At 54.2% G+C, this 16,277-nt stretch overlaps 1 protein-coding gene across 5 annotated transcripts in view; it reads right to left on the reverse strand.

Moving 5' to 3' along the window:
• LPIN1 (lipin 1) overlaps positions 1-16,277 on the reverse strand; it is a 101,278-nt gene that overhangs the window by 59,408 nt on the left and 25,593 nt on the right. Inside the window, exon 1 of one of the 5 annotated variants that reach the window (XM_054569590.1) lies at positions 13,252-13,269. The exons of 2 other annotated variants lie outside the window; for them this stretch is intronic. The gene's annotated coding sequence lies outside the window, so the exon portion shown is untranslated. Of the gene's footprint in view, positions 1-4,106; positions 4,197-4,320; positions 4,394-13,251; positions 13,270-16,277 lie in introns of those variants that run through there. 2 more of the 5 variants (XM_054569601.1, XM_054569579.1) reach the window with 2 other exon arrangements.

Here is a 16,277-nt window from a genome sequence, read left to right on the forward strand (position 1 = left end):
CCTCCGGCACAGAGCGGATGTGCCGAAGCATTAGGGGCCGGTCTCGCGAGGTTCCAGGAGGGCCATGCCACTAACACCCTGTCAAGATTAGGCAATGGAGGTCTCATGACTCCTCACCTAGATGTTACATCAGAAAAGAAGTATTTTGTGCCCAAATTGGCAGAACCCGTCTCCAGGGTTCACTAATTGCCAAGAAACACTAGTTTCTCGGAACTGATGCCAAAATTCAAAACTCCAGCTGTAGCTTTCATGACCCAGCAGTTTTTGCCAACACCATCCACCTCTGGCACACTGAGGTCAGTTTCAGACGGCCTCAGACCAACCCAGTGGAAACTGGGCAAAATACAGACAGTTCACAGAAGAAGGAAGGGAGGGAGGGAGGGAGGGAGGGAGGGATCCACCAGGTCAATGATACATGAGAAGACAGTCAACCCGATTCATCATTTAACCTACGCAATTCAAAGAGGGCCTGTCAGATGGCCCAAAATCAAAGCACTTTGTAAAAATCCAGGGGTGGCGAAAACAAGGGGAGCCCACCCATCGCTCACTGCAGACGGGATAATAAACAGGTAAGCATTTTGCAATACCTGTCACTTTTTGCAGGTACTAGCGAAGCCCAGCGATTCTCTGCTGTAAGGCCTATGGACAAACAGTATTACAGCACTGATTATAACACAGAAAATTAGAACCAGCTTAACTGTCTATAGGACTCTGGTTAGGTAAGTGATGGACCGACCACACCCTACGATGGAATATTATGAGGCTGTTAAAAAATGGGAGAGGGAGAGGTAGCTCCACAAACTAACATAAAAAGGTATATATTGAGCGAAAAAAGTACATATTTACACCATGAACCCATTTGTTACAAATTACACTTCCAACCCAGACTGGTGTGGCTCAGTTGGTTGGGCATCAACCCACAAACCAAAAGATCGCCAGTTCAATTCCCAGCCAGGGCACATGCCTGGGTTGCAGGTTCAGTTTCCATACGAGATGCACACGAGAGACAACCAATTGATGTTTCTCTTACATCTATGTTTCTCTCTCCCTTCCCATCTCTCTAATAAATATATAAATACTTTAAAAAAAAAAAAAGGAATTACACTTACACCTATTCTGATATGCACAAAAAATTCTGGGCTGATTTCCTTGCCAAACACGGTGCATTCACAGGCTCACGCCGGGACTAGGCCTGGGGATGGGAGACCTTCACTTCTTATCGTATACATTTCCACAGTGTTGGTTTCTGAGAGCAAATTTTTACCTGTGCATGTATTATTCTAACACTAAGTTGTAAGACCCTCAGAGAACTGGGCGAGGAAATAGAAACCCGACAGGCTCAATGTCAGGGGCCCTGCCACCGAAACTGCTGAGACAGGAGGGGTGACGGGGGCTCCTGCTTTGGTCAGAAAGGTCAGAGGGGTGAGCGCTCGGCTCCTGCAGCGATTTGCAATGCTCAGATCGTGCAGTCTCATGGGGTGAGTGTTCTCAGGTCCCTGCCAAGGACACAAAAGGCCTGGGTGCGCGGGTCGGGGATGATGGAGACGCCTAAACTACATACGGGGTGGTCAGATTTAGGTCCTGATCCTCCGGCTGTTAACCGTTTACTCATTAATTGAGCATAAGGCTTTGCTGCTGCTCTTCACATTCCAGCTAGAGCCCTGCGTCCAAGTTTTGTCTTGATCAAAAAGAAAGCACTGCTTTTGTGACTTCCATGTGCTCCAGCCCACTCCACCCCAGCACATCATGGGGGCGAAATACCAGCTGGATAGTCCAGGGGGCTCAGGGGGTAAGAACGCAGTGGTTGGGGGTCAGATCCCAGCTCCCCCACTGACCACAAGCCAGTTACTCGGCTTTCGGCGCCTCCGTTTCAAATCTATAAAATGGGACGCTATTCGCACAGTCCAACCTCACAGGGCTGTGTGTGAGGCAGTACTTTTCCCAGGACGTGCGCAAATGACAGCCAGGTGCGAAGCCCGAGGTCACAACCGCTCCAGGCACAGGCTGGACTTCGAATGACCTATGGCCTGACAGTGCTTTGCACACATCAACTTTTTTAAACGCACCTTCCCAAAAACACAGGGCAAAGAATACTATTGGGTAAAATGAATACAGAAATAGTAAAAAGGTATGTTTATATTCCAACAGGGTGGTAATTAACTTCCATTTGGCCAAAAATCTGAGCCCAAAGGCAGCCCCAAATGGGGCAGCACTCTACCAGTGTGCAGAGTTCACCGGCAGGAAATTCGCTCGCCGAGCAGTGGCTGGGGAGTGTGCCTTATCGGGCGGTGGTGCCCCCTCACCCCGTGACCTTTGTGGCTTGCATCTTTTGCAAACCAGAGATGTATGTATGCCCAGGGAGACTCATGAATGCAGAGGAAGGCTTCACCCCACAAAGAGAGAGCACGTGTCTGCAAGGAAACAGAGGGACTTCCTTGAAACAAGGTAGGCTGTGTCCATGTTCTCGTCCAGCCCCAGAAGCAGCTGGCAAACAGGTGTGTCTCGATCGATCACAGAGCCTGTGGCCAGCTTTGTGAGCAATGCCAAGGGCAGCGCGCGCAGGAACACAGTCTATACAGAGCCAGCACCCTGGTCTAACAGCCTGTAGCTTTTATTTTCTGGAAAACCCCAGCATTCAGCACCCGCAAAGAAACCTAGTAAGTTGTTGCAAGAATCACAAAACTTGGTCAGTGAGCGGAGAGACGTGGCCGTGATCACCGGTGTGGACAGGCTGCCTGACCCCTGCCAGATTGAGCCCTGTCCACTCGCCTCCGCCCAACCTCTCTGCGTACAGGGGACATCTTTCCATCTGAAGAACCAAGAGGTCCTTTGGCCCTCACCGGAGCCCCCACGTGCCCTCCCGTGCACTGAGACCCAGCAGGTCTGCCCCTGCAGCCTGTTCTTTCCAGAATGATGAGGTTTCGGTGGTAACTGAGACCTGGGACAGTGACTGCACTGTGCAGGGTCCCCCAGGTGGCTAAAGCCAGACTACGGCTATAGCTCAGGCCTCAGACCCGCCGGCTGGGGGCGGGGCGGGCGGGGGTGGGGGGAGGGGGGCGGGGGTCCGGCTCCGTCCAGGCCTGCTCCACAGCACTGCGTGGCCCTGCATGTAAACAGGAATAAAAGCTCCTAACAGCCACACACAAACACGCTTGATAATCGAATGCATGGTGTCAAGTGTGAAGCGTTATCAAAATACAGAACCAAAAAACAAGCCCTTAGATCTCCCACCAGTTCCAGGGGAAGAGAAGTGTTTATTTCTCGATTATTATACATTTTCCTCAATTGCTTACTTTAATTCATGAGGCCCAAATTATGGAACTCAAGGTTAACAGTCATTTCACTGCCATACCCCCAATTGAGAAACAAAAACAAAAACTTTTTCAAGCTCCAACTATCCTAGGAAAACTATCGGGTTCTTTTGAAAACTCTCCGAATTCATACCGCCGGCTGCTGTAGTTTCGGAGCCGTGTGGTGGTCAAAAACACGGTGACATCTGTTTTCTCCAGCTTTCCCTCCACACCAAGTATCCGCCAGTCACCTACACACTAGTGTTGTGGCACTAAAGCTATTTCCAAAACGCTCCTTTTCATCCTACATTTTCCCCGCTTTCCCGCAAAATAAAACCATTGGAGGGGACATCGGATGATTTTACTAGGCTTAGCACCCACTGGCTTCAGGACAGGGGCACGGAGGCCTGGCAACCCTGGGACCACTGTAATCTGAGAACCCAGATTCCAGGCCCGGTTCCCAGCCGCCCAGCTGCTGTGTGACCTTGGGCCCGTGGGTCAGCCTCCCAGTGCCTCAGTTTCCTAAACTGCACGGTAGGCATCGTAACCCCTCCGGGCACATCTTCATTCAAGAGCCGGGGAACGTAGGGCTGCTCGCTGCACAGAGAGAACCCCCATCTCCCGCCCAGATCGAGAAGGTCCCGCCACCCTGGGATCCAGCGACCGCCCGCACACCACCCCCCACCCCAGCCCCGCCGGTCCGACAGGCCGCTCAAGGTCAGCCCCGCGGGCGCTCCGACAGGAAAGGCCCAAGGATGCTGGTGAGGCCGCCGAACCCCAGGCCTGCTTCTCCGTCTGCCCCCCGGAACCACTTACCCCGAAAGGGCTGCGGGGACAGAGCCCGATCCCTCGGCGAAAGGTCGGCCACGGGGCCCCGGCGTGCTAGGGCCTAGCCGCGCGCCCCCAAGTCACGGGCCGGCCCCGCTCCGCCCCGCCCGACTCCGCCGAGGCCGCAGCCCCTCCCTCGACCACGGCCGGGCTCTGCAGGCTCGGCCCGGAGCCCCACGGCCGCGTAGAGGTATCTACTCACCGGGAGGCGCCGCGCGCGTGGCCGCCTTTGTATGCAAACACCCAGCCCGCCGCGCGCCCACAGCCCGCGGGGGCGGGGCTACAGGGGCGGGGCGGGGTGACGGGGCGGGGTGGGGCGGGGCCGTGACAGCAGGGTAGCTCGCGGGGCCTCGCGAGGCACGGGGTACCGGGCAGCTTTCAGAGCCCGTCCGGAAGGAAGGCCCTAGTCCGCCAGGCCACGGGACATTGAGCCATGTTTCTGATTTCCCCCCACCAACGCCAAAATCATATATTTCATTCAACTGACTAGTCTGACTTTTACCGACGTTCAGCTCTGCCGCCTGGTAAACGGCAGGGGACACTCCCCAGGGTTTGGTTGCACTTCCTCTGGGCCCTAGTCTTCCTGAGCAGTGGGACCTGGGCATGTCCCTTAACCTTTCTGGTCCCAGCCTTCATCTCTTCAACCACAACGTGGCAGCTGTATTAATCATATGTGTATTTACACTTAGCTTCTTACCACTGGTCCACTTTCGTCCTTTCTCTGAAGGACCAAGCACTTCTGCTTCAGTCATTCATTCACTTATCAAGTACTTGTCACTGAACAAGACCCGTCAGGTCCCTGCCCCTCTGGGGCTGCCATTCAGCAGCAGGGGACAAGGCAAGACACAAACAAATAAAAAGCAAAATAACCTCCGATGGTGAAATGATTTAAATCACGTGGACAAAAAAGGGTTTCTGTGATAATACTGAGAAATGCACAGACCGAAAGCAACCTCGCGGAGTAACCTGATCGTAAATTTCTAAATGGGCAGGTCATGGTAGAAGGTTTAGCTTTGCCTTAAGCAAGCTTGTCAATTATTGTGGGTTGGAGTACTTTTACTAAAGGTGGGGACAGTGAAACGAGGCAAGGCTCAGGATCGAAGAAGCAACAGGAGAGCCCGGGCGTGGCTGCTTTGGCTCACGGGAAAGTCAGAGGGGAAAAGGCCTTGGAGGCAGGTCCAGGGAGTCAGCCCAGGAGGCGCTGCTGCTGCCCACTGCTCCCCTGGTTGCGAGTCTTATGAGGGGACCCTGATAGCTTAGGAGCTGCACGCCTGTGGGGAAGAAAGGCATAGGCGCACTCCGGAGAAGAACACACCCATTATTCCTTGTACATCTGGGTTAACACACCTTTGAAATGCTGGAGTGATGCTCTTTTTCCAACCCCTCAGGGGTGTAACCACCCTCCCCCTCATGGGAGTGCATAACCTTATTAACTACCCACCAACCCAATCCCCGGCTCTCCTCCTCCCACCTTAATTCCAAAAGCATTTTAAAAACTGCAAAACTGTCCTTCTAGGAGTCATTTTTCTCAGTCTATTGAGATCTTGCTTCCAGGCATATACTCTGTTTGGTTCAAAGAGACTCTTAAAAATTCTCTACAGGTTTGGATATTCTTACATTGACAAGCAGATGACCCAAAGTCCTAAATAACAACAAACACTCAAGTCTTAAGATGGATGGAGGAGGCAGAACTTTCTGGAAAGCAAGCGAAAGGTCCCGCCCTCCGCAGGTTCCTGGGGCCCTGGGACAGCTGGAGGGGCAGCGGAGCTCAGACCTTCACGGTCTTTGGGCCATTTTAAGAAGTTTAGATTTTCCCAAAGGGTTGTAAACAGGGGGATTACAGAATCCAACTTACATTTTAAAAAATTATTTCTCCTCTATGTGGAAAATGTGCTGTAGGGGGCAGGAGCGGAAGCTCAGACAGGCGGCTACTGCGGGAAAGCAGGGGAGGGGACGGGGCGCAGACTGTCGGGAGAGTGGGGGCGGTCCTGAGAAGTGGCAAGACTTCGAGTATGTTTCGGAGAAAAACGCCCTGGACTGGCAGTCATATGGGTGGGGTGGCGGGTGGCACAGGGTGAGAGAAAGGAGAATCAAGGGTGACAGCTCCAAGTGGGGCTCGAACCGCTGAGGGACTGCAGTGCTCTTCACTGAGCTGCAGAAGGACAAGGGGAAGGGCAGGCTTGGGAGGGAATTCAGGAGCCTCCTCAGAGATGTCAGGAAGGCCCCCCCTGGGGATCTGCGGAGGAGGCGGGCTGGCTGGAGTTTGGGGCCATCTGCTTGGGAGCTTTGCCCAGGTGGAGCGTCTTCTGTCCAGCTGGCCACGTGCGGATACCCTCTGGCTGGTGTTGGGGTACCTGCCATCCAGGCAGCCCCTGTCCCCAAGAGAGCAGGCGCCCCCCTCCTGTGCTGGCATTGCAGAGGAGGATGCTACACTACACTGGGGTCGGCATTCATGGGGGAGGGCCTTCCGCAGCGAACCTCAGAGACCGGAGCTGAGAGTGCAGGTCAGGGCTCTAAGAAGGAAGCGGTCTTACGGGCTCCTCATCCCGCCCTCCCTCCCGGGAGTGTCCACAAGCAAGTCTACCCCACACGGAAAGGCTTTCTGGAAGCAAAGTCCAACTTCGGGCTCCTTAAGTGAAGCCTTTGTTTAAAGTAGATCTTGAATTACTAACATTTGAAGACTAGCAGTCTCAAAACAGAAAATCCAGACTAAAGCCCTTATTCTACAAATGATGAACTTGGGAGCGGAGTGGGGTTGGGGTTTCCCCAAAGTCGGCACTGATTAGCAGGGCCCAGCTGGACCCTGAAAAAGTGAGGTCTGATGGCCCCCCAGCTTCACCTGCCACCCCAGGGAAAGCGCTCTTCCTGCTGTTCCTGTTACTGCCACAGTTTCTACATGGGGCCAGACTCGAGGCGGGCAAGGGGCAGGCGGGCGGCAATCAGGCAGTTAGTAGAAAACACTCGCTGGAATGCATTTCACTATAAGCTGAGCTGGGTTCGCCAAAGCCCTGGGACTTTGCATGCGGCCCTGTCGGGGGGGGGGCCCCCCTGGGAGGGCCCTTGCCGTGCTGTGGGCAGACAGCGTGGTGAGAGCTGGTGGTGAGAGCTATGACTCAGCCAGCCCGGCTGAGGTGATCTGATCCCCTTTGGCCAATTCCAGGACCTGCCGCTTTCAGCCTCACTTGGAAGAGAAGGGACACCAGATGAGTAAAACTTGCTCCCTCTGGACTGGCAGGAGGAAGGAGGAGGGGTGGAGGACACAAGGCAAAGCCGCAAGCATCTTGGGTTCTCCAGACTGAGTTTTACCACCTGGAAAGCAGGGGCAGATGCTCAACCCACGGATCCACTTGGAAGACAGGAAAGACCATCATGGGAACCGCGTGGCATGCCTGCTGACCTGAAGGCTTTTTTAGTTTCTAGAACCCCATGCGTCAAGGACTGGCGGTTACCAGCAGCATCTGCCGAGTGCCGTAGCCTGGCTCACCCTGACCCAGGAGGGGCCCCCAGGAAGCCCCTTGGAGAGCACCTGCTGAGGATGTGTAAGGCCAGGCGAGGGCAACTCCTCTGCGTGGCGAGGCGACCAGAGTGACGTCAGCCGCCCTAGTCTAGCTGGAAACCTCCTGCCTCTTAGCCAGTGACAATAACTCTATTATCTTGGGAGTTCCGCCTGTGAGCCAGCGACAGTAACTTTATTACCCTGGGAGTTCTGAAGTCCTCCAGATGAACTACCTACGCAATAGACAGGACTCTGCAAGAGGAAGGGGAGGTGGTGAACAGCCCATGAAACACTGTAAGCAGGTGTAAGGTGAACTGGTCTCCTGGCAGCTCTGGGGGGTGGCATCAGGGGCCAGCTCTGTAAATGCCCCAGCAGAAAAGATGCCCAAGAAAGAACAGGATATTGTTCCCTCAGAGAGTCAGGATGACCTGAGTTCCCAGCGAGGGAGGGGGTCTCCCCATGGTCCAAGGCCAGTCCTCGTCTGGGGCCCCTGAGGAGGCGACTTCAGCAGGGATCCTCCCTCGCTGGGGCCTCCGGAATCAGGTGGGAACTGAGGATCCCTTGGTAGCACCTCACCTCCTCCCCTCCCCTTCCCTGCTTGTACAGGGGACAGGGAAGCCTGGAAATCCACCAGAGGCACAGTGGGCCCCCAGGGTCCCCGGGGGCCAGCTGACCAAGGCAAGTTTCACGGGGGAGGAGGTGGGTGTGTGAGTCCGTGGATTCCACAGGCAGAGAAGGAGCGGGGAGGGCAAACCCGGGAGAGGGAACATCTGGGAGGGCCCACCCCCAACTTAGGGTGAGGATCACAGATTAGGGCTGAGGCGTCCAAGAGGGAGAGAAGTCACGGAGAGATAAAGGGAGAGGCTGACAGTGGCCACAGCGAATACTGGAGGCCACGCCTCCCCAATTCACCGGAATAGAGACACTAAGTAGACAGCATCACGCACCTGCACACACACAGAGCAGCTGAGACACGAGGAAAGGCCCTGGCTGCGGGCAGGGAGGGCTGCTCCCCGGGCCTGCCGTGCCCCACGGGCCCACACGGGGTCCCTCGCTCACAGAGCGGCCGCCACCCATCCCTCGCTCAGTCAGTGGCCCCCTTGTCTTCATTTGTCCCCGTTTGTCGAGTGTCCGCCTGCGCCAGGCCCTGTGCGGAGCACCGGGGCTCCTCTGGGGAGCGGAGCAGACAGGGCGCCTGCCCAGGGGTGCGAGGCTGGGGCAGGAAGCCCGGCCAGTCACACAAATACACGTGAAGACCGTCACCCTGCTCAGCACCGCTGCGGACCGGGGGCCATGCCCGTCCGTGGGGTCTCCCCGGCGGCCTGTGCCGAGCGGCCTGGTGTGAGCAGGCTGAGGAGGGCCCGGACTGGCCTCTGGCGGGGTGATCGGGGAGCGCAGCGAGCCCCACACCTGCCGGGCCCGTGGCTCCCAACCCCTGCTCCCTGTAATCGGGACGGGCGGAGACACCCTTCTTCCTCTGGCCGTAGGGGGAAAGTTCCCAGCGAGCCAGGCTAGGACAAGAAGAACATTCTTGCTACGCTATACCTGTCCCCTCTTCCGGTTCCACTTGCAGGCCCCGGTCTCTGTAAGCCGGCCCACGTGCCTTGGACGTGACAGCCTTCGGTGTGTATTTCAGATCAGCGCCTGCAAGTTCAACTTCACGGCCTTCGCCCCTCCAAGCAGTCCCCCAAACCAGCACCCTGCCTTAGAGCGAGCGCTCGTCTCCTCTTCGCCAGCCCCAGGATTGACACGCGCCGTTTGGCGTGGCATGAGCCTGTGCCAGTCGGACTAGATGCCAGGCACAGCAGAGAGCAGGTCGGGAGGGGTAAGGGAAGAGGGGAGATGAGGGGCAGGAAGGAAACTTTCTAATATTTTCATAGTTGGCAGGGCTGTATTAGCTTTTACTAGATGAATCTCTCCATGAAGAACATATATTTGCATTTAACAGATACTCGCCTGCTACGGACTGAATGTTTGTTCCTCCCCACCCACCCCCACGCCCACCACGTTCTTATGTTGAAGCCCAATGGGATGGCACTTGGAGGCGGGGCGGTAATTAGACTCAGATGGTCCTGAGGGTGGAGGGAGCCCCACCGGAAGCCCGGACCACAGAGCTAAGCTCAGCAACCCAGTCTCTGGCCTCAGCGACAGAGGCTGGCTCCGGAATGAAACCCGGGTCCACAGAGCAGGCCCCACGCCGCAGGGAGCCCTGGGCCAGCCCCGGGGGAATTGTTCAGTTACTAGCTTTCTCAACTCATAGATTTTTGCCCCCACTTAAGATAAAACCGGAGGTACTAAGCTATGTAATGCTTTGTTAGCTCACAACGAACAGGGAAGCGGAAAAGGCCTGGATTCGCCAACAAATTCCATCTGCTAACTATGGGATTTAAATGCTGTTGCCCACAGCCACCCCCACTGGCACCTGCTTGTCATCTGGAGCCTAAATACGACCCCTTTAATCGCCGACCTACAGCCTGGGCTTGGTGGAGGGAAGTAACTCTCCACTCGGAGACTTCAAGTCAGTGATATCACCTCTTGCTCTTTAAAGTAAATGAAATCATTTGAATTGGATGTTCTCACCCGCCCTTCACGTTCTAAAACAGGGTTTCCCATGAAGACTGGTCACATATCAGAACTCCCAGGGAAACTGTCAAAACTCTTGATGCCCAGATTGTGTCCCCATCAGTTAAGCACAGTTCTTGGGGTGGCACCCAGGCATCAGGACGTTATAAAATTCCCCATGACATTCCAATGTACAGTCACGATGAAGGACCAGCGCTCTAAGAGTCTGCTTCCCTTCCTGCCGGGCCCTGGGCGGCTGCCGTTCTCTCTCTCAAAGCCCACCCTCTCCTCTCCCAGCCCCCATGCCCAGGGCCAACAGGTAATTTATGTTTCTTCGAAATGTCCCCGTAATGAACCCATTCAAGCCAGCTCAAATACAGCGACAGTGTGTGATCGCGGCACGAGATCCTGAAAGGAGCCAGGAATCCCAGAAAGGGGCCTTGGAGCTTTCTCTCTCCCTCTCTCCCTGTGTCTCTCTCGGTTTCTCTTCTCCCACCCCCTCCACTCGGTCAGCTCGGCCCTCCTCTCCCCCAGTCTGCGTCCTCGGCTCCCTCCCCGTTTCTCCCTACGCGTTAGTGTGGCCATGCGCAGCTCGTCACACACCTCTCCCCTCCACGTGACCTCCATGTGACCTTGCACTTCAGGCCCCTAAATCCAAGATTCGAGAGAGAAATCAGATTGACCCAGGCCTTCTTCTCAACCTACAAGTCACAGATCACTGACATGTCCTAGGAGCGGCTCGCCGCGGGTCACACTCCAGCCTGGGTCCAGCGCTTCCCCATCCTGCTCGCAGCCCCTCTGCAGCCCAGACATGGTGCTAAATGGTAGGAGATGGAGCCAGGAGCCAGACATGGCACCTCCCAGCGAGGCCTCCCTCTCTCTGCCACATCCTAACAGACCCGATAGAAAGAGGAAGAACAACAGCAAACAAGGTGCTATGCAAGAGCCTAGAAGACAGGACCTCCCATGGGGCGTGGCACCAAGACGTGGAACCACTTTGACCCCAGCTTCACCTCTTGCTAGTCATGTGATCTAAGGGGAGGCATGACTGACCTCTCTGACCCTCAGTTTCCTGTCCCACTAACCTGGGGTGAAAATATCTGTTTCACAGGGCCACTCGAAGGGATAAATGATTTAAAACACTTCGTGCGATGTCTGACTCAGCACACGTGGGCCACTCGGCTGAGTCCTATCATAATAACAATAATTATTATTATTACTATTTACTATGAACACTTAGGAGCCTGATAACAAATGCAGCATCAGGTGTGGGCTTTCAGGCAGAGGGGACACTCGACAGAGGAGGTCTGAGCGGGAGGAGGTGTTTCAAGCCGAAGGACCCGCACGTGGAAAGGCCTGATAAAGGCCCGATAGGCCCGTGGGGGAGGCTGGGTGGTTGGCGCCATGTGCCTCGAGTGTGGATGGGCTCTGCTTTGAATGGGAAAATAAATTCCTGTTCTTATTCTCTCAGCCTGGGCTCATAGGGAGGTCTCAGAAGTCACTGAATGACTGATGAATGGATCGGCCCTGTTAAGTTAGCACAGGAAGGAATTAACCTTTTAGGAGAAGTAAAGTCGATTTCCTGGATTAAAGTACATGTTCCTTCCCACCCAGGAGAGCTAAATTAAATCCCTTCCACCCGAAGCGGAACATTGCTATCACACAAGTAAAACGACACATTCCTAGAAGAACCATCGAAGGTGACAGAGCAGCAGCACCCTCTTCCTTTGCTGTTGGGGGACACTTTCTCAGTGACCTCCTGGCCTCTCTCTTCCCCCTCCTCCCTCTGTCTTGTGAAAGGAGCTGAGCAATTGTCACTCAACTGCCCCTTTGTGGCATAAGGGTCAATGCAAACCAAGAAGAAATTCAGTCTTTCCTGGTGCAGGAAGGGAACACGATCACCGATCACCTGCTCCTCTTTCTCAGAGCATTTACTACAAAATGCTTCGAATTAACGAGTTCTCTCTCTGCCCCTCCCAAGACGTCAGTAAATCTTTTGAAAAGCTAAGTAAGCCTCTGGGCACCGGTAGGACTCAGAAAAGTTTCCGGGACCGGAAGCCATGCGTGTGAAACATAACAGCATGGAAGGGGGAGCCCCGTCTCCTCGTTTCCAGAAGGGTGGCCGCTGAACGTGGGCAGGCGCCCAACGCGGCCAGGTGCTGTGCCTCCCTCCCAGGTGCAAAGCCATTTCCTGTCATAAAGATACCGGAAGCTTCGTTTTTCCCTTGGACAAAAGCAATCAGCTAACACAGACAGCCACCACCCTGCCGGGTGAACCAGGCAGGGTAAACTGTGTGATGCACAATGGCGTCCAGTCCTCTTACTTGAGGAGTGGTTGTCCTTGAACTCGAGAGCAGGGATCGAAGGGCTGTATCATCCTGGCTACGTAAGAGGGGCAGGTGTTTTTCTGTCTTTGCCATCTGGGCACGGGGGCAGACCATGTGGGATGGCAGGAAGGCTTCGGCGATGGTCTAGATATGCAGCCACAGGGCCAAGCGACGTCAGGGGCGACTGCCATAGAGCATCGATGAAGGGACGGCCCGCTTACAGAGGCCCCTGATTCTGAATGAAAAGGGGTCGCTCAAGCAGTGACCCCGCCCATCACCACACTGGCTCCGGGGGGGACGGAGGCAGTCCCTGCGGGGATTGCCCTGACCTCACCCTGGGAAACAAGAGCCCTGGTTAAGGTCCCCACATTTAAGTCCTTCTTAGAATGAGGAAAACGGGTTCCTCTTTTGTTTCCACAGTCAGAGGCCAAGAGATCTGGGCAGCAAAAAGCGCTCAGGAGCTCAGCACATAGGTTTCTGGCCAGGGGCCCCGTTGGGTGTCTCTCTACACAGGCTGGCTGTTCTGAGAAGTCCCAGACAACCATCTGTTCCCAATTCAGAAACAGAACAGAGCAAAGAACCCCACTCTCTTAAGATCCCAGTGAAATTGCACTTCCCATAAAAGCCTGTTTGCTGATCACTGTCACATGACGAATTGTTGTCGGCGTCACAAACGCCTCAGCTGTGTGGACTACACGGCTGGAAAGGCGGGGCGGGAGAGTCAAGGGGAGCCAAAGGCAAACCTCACCTACTTCCCAACGGCACAGTGGGCTCCTGGGGTCCTGGGCTGGGAAGCGACGTTCCTGTTCCTCCCACCTGGCGTCCTCCTGACGGAAATTAGACTCTGGAGACCCCTGCCAAGGCACCGGCTTGGAGAAGAACTCCCTGAAAACACACTCAGTGTCACGGGCGCCCGCGCACATGCAGATGGCCTGGCCTTTGCATTTCCCGCATGAATAAGACAAAACGTTGGGGGGAGAGTATTTGTCTAAGTTAGAATTTTAGTATTAATATGGACCATGGGTGATCATTCTTAAAGGCACCCCACAAGGAGACCATCGGTTACTCCTCACAGATGAAGAGAGCAAACCAGTTAACAGGAGGTCGAATCGACACTCCAAGAGTGACGGCACAGGGCCCTAGTGTCCCCAGGTTTCGGTCACTGGTACCATTCTTCGGTGAGTTCTGTGCCTGAGAAGCCGGCACGTGGGGAAGCTACCGAAACCTAATGACTCCCTGCCTGTCGTTTACCTGCACTGCCAGAAGCAGCCTGGCCTCCCCCATCTGGAGGACCCCACGGAACTTGCGTTCACCTCGAATGGAAGTCCCTGCTCATGGGAGCCTTGGCCCTCTGGTCAATTTTCTTCTTCCTCCCAGTTTTCTAGTTCTCAGCAGCCTCGTCCCCCACTTATTGGCTGTTGCTAGGATACGCATGGCTGGCGCCCCCCACCATCACCGTCTCGCCCTTCTCTCTCCTGCCTCCTGATCTTGCCCCGCCACCCACCTTCTCCCCTCCCATTTTCTCTCCTCCATCATCCTTCCATCCGCACCCTCTGCGAGGAGTCCAGGAGACGCTCATTGTTGGGTGGCAGGATTCTGACAATTCCTTTGGGATTATGACGTCAGCGCTCGGTGGGGCACAGAAGAGGACAGAGAGAAGAGGCGGGTGCGGACGGACAGGGGCTCCTGGGCGGAGCTGGTTTGAGGCCAGCACTGGGTCCAGAACAGAGCCTGGTCAAAACCGGGCGGTCGAAGCTTGGAGACAGCACGACCAAGTCCTTTCCTGAGAGCGGTTTTGCCTTCCTGGTTTCCGAATTCATCAGCAAGCTAACTAGAGGGAAGTTTTAAGCCAGAAAGCTGCCCTCCAGCAGTCTGAAGAAATATTGAAGGAGGAAATTACCTTACCCATTTTTTACAAAGCATAGAAATTTGGCATTCTCAACTAAGTCTATTAAGAGATTTCCGTAATAGAGGTTGTCGCAGACAAGCATCAATTTCCACAGAGGGTAAGCTTCGTAGGAGCTCTTTGCTATGCCCCAGTCACAGGCAAAATGATGAATAAGTCCAGGATACCATTGTTGAATGATTGTTCAATCAACTAAAAAGGAGTTTTAAACAGAGATAAAAGCGAAAAGTGATAGTGTCAGAATGGAACCTGTAAAGTAAGACAGTACCGCTGAACAGCCATCAGAAACCTTTGCTCAGGGGTGATCCTGGGGGCCCAGGCTTTTGGCTGAGTATCAAGGTGCACCCTGCACCGTCTGCGCCCCGTCCTGTAGAGCTGCTTACGATTAGAGTGGGCGGGACTCTCAGCTCATCAGCAATTTCCATGGCGTGAGCACAGTGCCTACAATCACACATTATACAGCGGAGTGGAGGGTAAAAGCCAGTGATGTCAGTCAACAAACCTCGGGCCTTCTCATCCTTGGGAAAATGCATGGTGGGTCAGGGGGTAGCTCCCCTGGTCTTCAGTCATACAAAACCGGCGCACCCCATTCCATGTTGTCTTTGGATGGTGCTTTTCAATCTTGGTGGAAAAGTCACATAAGAAACAAGCTCTGCCAAGGAAGACAATTTTTTTCTTTCTTCTCTGGCTCAAGGTACTTTGGATAGATTTGTGGTAACTGCGGAGTCTGAAAAAGGGTGTCCCAGTGGTAAAAGCTGGGCAGTAGGTTCCCGTGACTGCTTGCGCTTGTCATTGTGTGACACAGTCAATCAGTAAATCCGGTGCAAATCTAGCACATCCCGCTGCCTGTCCAAGCGAAGGCAACTGGGAGCCACCGTACCTGCAACTCAACAGATTGCTTCACTAAGCACCAGGCTCTTCTGTGGCCCCTCCTGATCGTGGCAACCCCTCCTTACCCAAATGGCGGGGAGGGGCTAAAAACGTCTCTGTGCTGCTTAAATCGTGATCCTCGCTGAGACAGCACGCTCAAAGGGCCACGGGATTCCAGCTTGTGTGACGCCCTGCCCGCCTCAGCAGAATGAGATCCCCAACTTTTGCATTTTCCCAAACTTGTGGCATTGGGTTGCACAGAGTGGACTCATTTATACGTTAGCCATTTCTGAGTACTTAAGTGTGTGCGAGGTACAGTGGGGGGTAACTGATTAAGAAACACCTCTGTCCTCAAAGAGGTCAAGGTCTAGTAGACAAGAAGGTGTCCTCAGCAAGAGGAAAGAAGGACAGGCAATGCACACAAAAATGCCCCTTGGATGGGAGAAGGGGTTTGTACATGAGAGGACTGAGAATACGAAGTCTGTGCAGAAGGTATCCTGCCATGTGCTATGAAAAAGACATTTATTGAAGAACATACAAGAAGCATTGTACATAGCACAAGGACACATCAGTCCCCTTCAAAGTAGGCCCCTTGGGACCTCACTCAGCTCTCCCAGTCACCATCAGCTGCCCTAATGTATTTTCCTGAATCTTAGTGATGGTCTGAAATCTCGTCCCTTTCAAAGGTGATTTGAGTTTTGGGAAAAGCCAGAAGTCACAGGGCACCAAATCTGGGCTGTAGTGGGGCTGAGTCACCTGGATAATTTGATGTTTCACCAAAAATCTCTGCACAAGATGTGATGCATGATTGGGTATGTTGTTGTGATGAAGCTGCCAGTCACCAGTTGCCTGTAGCTGTGACCTTCTGAATCACCTGAATAGTTTCTGCAGAGGAATGTTCAAGCTTAACACAAAATCTGATGCAGATTCATTGCTCTACTCGCTCAGTGATTTTGAACGCAACAGCTGCTAGTACACGTGTTCACTCAACGACATCT

This window comes from Pteronotus mesoamericanus, unplaced genomic scaffold (genome assembly GCF_021234165.1).
Source record: "Pteronotus mesoamericanus isolate MK-2021 breed Mesoamerican mustached bat unplaced genomic scaffold, CSHL_Meso_final contig_101, whole genome shotgun sequence".
NCBI classification, from domain to species: domain Eukaryota; kingdom Metazoa; phylum Chordata; class Mammalia; order Chiroptera; family Mormoopidae; genus Pteronotus; species Pteronotus mesoamericanus.